At 36.2% G+C, this 5497-nt stretch overlaps 1 pseudogene; it reads right to left on the bottom strand.

Moving 5' to 3' along the window:
* Window positions 1–4936: 4936 nt before the first annotated feature.
* On the bottom strand, window positions 4937–5249 carry LOC123239563 (annotated as a pseudogene).
* Between the last annotated feature and the right edge of the window lie 248 nt (window positions 5250–5497).

Here is a 5497-nt window from a genome sequence, read left to right as displayed (position 1 = left end):
ATCAAACCTAAACAATTATTTTTTCTAGAAAAAGCTGAAACTCAAAGGGGTTAAATAATTTGTTTAGAGTTTACAAAACCAAAACAACCCCTCTGAATTCTTGGGAAGTCACATTAGACAAAACCATCTCATGAAAGTCCATTCCATGATTTCTCTTCAATATCCAACTATTCTCAAAAGCTTCTTCCATCTCTCAGAGATTATATCTCTACAAGTGTGAGATGCTATGACCTCCTAGAAAAGCCACCAGGATGTTGTTTGCAGGTTCACACCTAACAGATCTCTGATCATCTTGTGATAATCATAAGTATGCTTTCTCTTCCTCTATCCTCTATAGCACACACATTAACTTGGCATTGGGATGCCTCAGCATACAGGAGGAGGGCCCCATGGGACACTAAATGATTGATTAAGTAAGGATCACATCATCCCCTGCAGCCAGAGTATCCTAAAGCTGTGTGCCCTAAGGAGAGGAAATGGGTGGAGAGAGTGTATGAGGTGGGAGGACAAAGGAGACCTTGGGTATTTAGATTGGCCCTCTGCCTTATTCTCCTCCTCTTTCCCCAAAAGGTCACATCCTACAGGCCAGAAAATATAAAACGGGAAATACTAGGAGAGTAGCTTTCTGCAACCACTGCTTCAATTTGTTATACCTGTGGGTCTCCTAGTCACCATCCCCTTGAGCTTCAGTGGCTCTCCATCCAGGGAGTCAGCTGAGGCCTAAAATGGACAAAAATTTCTTGCTGGGCCTCTCTTTGTTCTGCCTGTTAAGTGGTGAGTCCTGGGATGGGGCATTGAAGGTATTGTCCCCAGATCTAGTCCCATATCTCCCTCATTCTGGTCATGTTAAAGGTGCTGAATTAGCACTTTGTTGGGTATTCAGTCTTTGGATAATGGTCAGAAAAAAAAAAAGTATTCCTCTAAGTTCTTTTCCAACCCTGAAAGTTGATTTTGAGACTACATGACTCCATGATAATTCAAGAAGTCTGCTTCTACAATCCTCACATCAAACTCCTTCCTTTAAGACCTGAGATAAATATGACTTAGAGATACTAAGAGACTTGCCAATATTAATGTAGTAAGTTAGTGGCTAATCAAGAATGAGAACAGAGCACTTCATACCTCCTAACATTACTTCCAAGAGAGAGTATAAGTGGAATTAAAGCCTACTTTTCCTCAGTTCCTTTCCCTTTTCTTGTAGGCCTTTTGGATTATTCTCCTAAACACAGACATAAGCTGAAAATGTTCCTTCTGGGGAACTGTGAACTCCTTTGGATTTTAGTTTCTTTCTCTACATAGGGAGTAGGTTAGACAAGATGACCACCAATAGTCATCTTGTCCTATGAGGAATAAGCCCTTACTAAACTTAGCCTATGTCTCCTGCCCTATATCAAGGCACTGTTTATACAATGACCCAGTCCAAAGCTGGTTTAACGTACGTATATTGAGGCAGGGAAGGTGAATTCTGCTTTCTTTGAGGAAAAACTCTCAAGATAATAACATTTACCTTCTGCTCACTGTTCTCTCCATGCCACCGAGGGGAAGAGCCCGGAAACCTCATCAAAATGAAAGAACCAAATGCATTGAGTGTCCCTTCTATATATTTAAACAGTGTAATGAAACAGAAAGAATATGTATGCTGAAAAAAGGTGAAAACTGCATGATCAGGAAAATCTCAAGTATCTATGATATTAGAATTTGACTTCTTGTAGCATTCTCTATATTTTCTTTGGTCATAGATTCTTCCCTTTTCCATAAGTGGACACTAAACTATTCTATGTTCCCCTAATTTTTTTCATAGTATTGGAATTCATTTCTGGATCAAGTATCCATTTTTACTTTATATGGGTACATGGGATGACATATTGGTCTATGTCTAGTTTCTGCCAACTATTTTCCAGTTTTCCCAGCATTTTGTCAAATAGTTATTCCCCCAAATGCTTGAATATTTGGGTTTATTAAACACTACATTACTATGGTTATTTATTACTGTATGTAGATTACTTAAACTATTCCAATGATCCACTAATCTATTTCTTGGCCAGTTACCAGATTGCTTTGATGATTACCACTTTATAATACAGTTTGAGATCTGCTATTTTCAGGTGGTTCCCCCACCTTCTTTTTTTTTTATTAATTCCCTTGATATTGACTTTTTGTTTTTTCAGATGAATTTTATTATTTTTTCTAACTCTAAAAATAATTTTGGGGTAGTTTAATTAGTATGGCACTAAGTAGGTAAATTAATTTAGGTTGAATTGTCTTTTTTATCATATTAATGTGGCTTACCCATGTGAAATTAATATTTTTCCAGTTGTTCAGGTCTGATTTTATTTGTGTGAAAAGTGTTTCATCATTGTGCTCACATCCATAGTTGCTAGATTTATTTTGGTAAGTAGACCCCCAAGTATTTTATGTTGTCAGCAGTTATTTCAAATGGGAGTTCCCTTGCTATTTCTTGCTGTTAGCCTTTGTTGGTGGTAAATAGAAATGTTGGTGAATTGTGTGGGTTTATTATATATCCTACCACTTTGTTAAAATTGTTCATTATTTCTATTGGCTTTTTGGTTGACTCTCTAGGATAATCTAGGTATACCATTATGTCATTCTGCAAAAACTGAAAACTGTTTCCTCATTGCCTTTTCTAATTCCTTCAATTATTTTTTCTTCTCTTATTTTTATAGATAACATTTCTACTATTATATAAAATAGTAGTGGTAATAACAGGCATTCTTGCTTCACCCCTGATCTTATTGGGAAGGGTTCTAACTAATCTGCATTAAGGATAATGCTTCCTGATGGTTTTTAGATAGATGCCTTTTATCACTTTAAAGAAAGCTCCATTTATTCCAATGTTTTCTAGTATTATTATGTGGATTGTATGTTGTATTGTATTAAAATTTTTTATGCAACCATTAAATTAATAATTTGATTTCTGTTGGTTTTGTTATTGATGTGGTCAATCATAATGCTAGTTTTCCTAATAATGAACCATCTCTGCACTCCTAGTATGAAACTCACTTAGTCATTGTGTATGAACCTTGTGCTATATTACTGCAATCCCCCTGCTAATATTTTATTTAGAATGTTTTGCAACAGTATAACTTAGGGATGGTCTATGATTTTCTTTCTCTGTTTTTTCTCTTCCTGGGTTAAGTATTGATACACTATTTGCATCATAAAATTAATTTGAAAGAATTCTTTCTTTACCTACTTTTCCAAACAGTTTATGTAATATTAGAGTTAATTATTCTTTCAGCATTTGGTAGGAATCACTTATGAGTCCATCTCGTCCTGGAGATTTTTCTTAGGGAATTCATTGATGATTTGTTCTGTTTCTATTTCTGAGATGCAGATAAGTATTTTATTTCCTCTTATGTTAATTTGGACAATTTGTATTTTTACAATTAATTTTTATTGCATTATGGTCTGAAAAGGTTACATTTAATATTTCTACTTTTCTACATTTGGTTGTAAGGTTTTTTTAATCCTATTATATGGTCAATTTTTGTGAAAGTGCCATGTGCTACAAAAAAAAGAAAAATTCCTATTTCCATTCAGTTTTCTCTAGATATCTGGCATATCAAACTTTTATACAATTCTATTTGCCTCCTTAACTTCTTCTTTGCTTATTTTTTGGTTGCATTTTCCTTGTTCTGAGAAGGGAAGGTGGAGGTCTTCCATTAGTAAAGTTTTACTATCTATTTACTATTCCTGACTATGCCTATTGCCCAGCTCTCCCTATCTAGTCCTCTACTGTATTTTTTTCTGCCAATTTTGAATCTTTATTTCTGATTACTGCCACAAAAAACTAAACTGGTTTCTTGAAGGGTTGTTTCATGCTGCTCAAAAGATAAATTTAGTTAAATGTCATAGGCAATTTGCCTGTATGGATGGTATGATTTCTGCATTGATCAACTGTTCAAATTAAGATAATGAACCAATCAAGAACATTTAGGAAAAACATATTCAGAAGTGTTTAATTGGGGAATTAAGCCTTAGGATCACATCATTTACCAAATATACGAAAGGCACACCTTTACAGCTGAACCCTCCAGATAAGTGAGTAACTGTATTATTTACATACTATACAACAGGTCTGTAAACTTGAAATACAATAGATCATAAAAGTCAATCCTAAGGTACAACGTGGCTTAAAACATGTATTTAACAACTCAACAGAAAGGCCTATCTCTAGCTGAACTCATTTGTGCATTTTCTGGCCCCAGGATGCTGCAGTATCTGTCATTCAAAGGACACTCACACAGGGTGATGTGATAGTCTTTACTCAGGATTAGATAGTAAAACACACTGACATGCCTTTCAACAATTTAAAGGCAGGATTTAGTCAAAGCACTGTAATTAAATTGCTTGTACTTGGAAATTTTGGGAATTTAAGTTATAAATTCTTTAATTTCTTTGAATTCAGGAGGCCTTGCGTTTGGACAGACTGGAGTCTACTGCTTTCCCCCAAGGGTAATATTTCCCCCAAAAACCACACTTCAAGTAAAAGTCAAGTGAAACCATTAATTAGGCTTACTCCACTGTTTAGTAAATGGAACTGGAATAAATCAGAACTATTAAAGGTGGAGGTGGTATCTGTTGCCTCTGATAAAAAAAAAAAAAAACAATGGACTTGTCCAACTCAATTGAGAGCCAGGACTAATCAAACTTTCCTAAGAAACAGAAAAGTGTGACAACTTAGTGGTGGCTAGAATTAGGAGCCAAAATGAAAAAACATAATCATTGTCATTGAAACATAAGCCTACCTAATCTACATAATTCCTTTATTAGGACTGATGAATAAAATTTAAAAACAGCCACTCATGATCGAAATTCTCTGGCTGAGGAAATCAATTTAAATAGGCAGTTAAGGGAGGAGTAAAAAAGAAAAGAAATGAAGCTGAGGACACAATAAATAAGGCAGTAGACAGTGTTACTCATTGGTGGCCTTCTTCAGGTAGACTGTCAAGTCTGCTCTCTCTCCCTTCTTCTTCATGCCCACGAAGATCATCTTTGTCCCCAGCATGTTCTTTTTGGGGTTTTCCAAGTACTCCATCAGCATGCCCTCATTCCAGATGATCCCTTTGCTTTTGTTGTTGTCCGTGTTGGAGAAACCAGCAGCCAGTACTGGGGCCAAAAAGGTGGCTCAGGTTGAGCCCAGTCTTGTGCTTGGCCCCCTTATCCACTGTGTGGCACTGGGCGCACTTTTGCACGAAGATCTCCTTGCCCTTCTCTATGTCTCCCATGGTCAGCCCTAGCATGCTTGCTTGCTCTTTAACTCACACTAAACTGCCAGAGACCTACTCACGCTTCCTTTGCCCAAGGACGTATTATGCCTTTTTCTATCTATTCCTCCACTGTATTGACTCTCATGTCCCTCTTCATATAAGATAATTTACTCCCTTCTACCTCTACTTTTCTCTTCTCCCAGTTTTTTGCTTTCACTCATCCCTTGATTTTTTTTAATATCATCCCATCCTATTCAACTTGCTCT

Source organism: Gracilinanus agilis, chromosome 3 (assembly GCF_016433145.1).
Source record: "Gracilinanus agilis isolate LMUSP501 chromosome 3, AgileGrace, whole genome shotgun sequence".
NCBI lineage: Eukaryota > Metazoa > Chordata > Mammalia > Didelphimorphia > Didelphidae > Gracilinanus > Gracilinanus agilis.
This window is presented reverse-complemented; position numbering and strand designations above follow the sequence as displayed.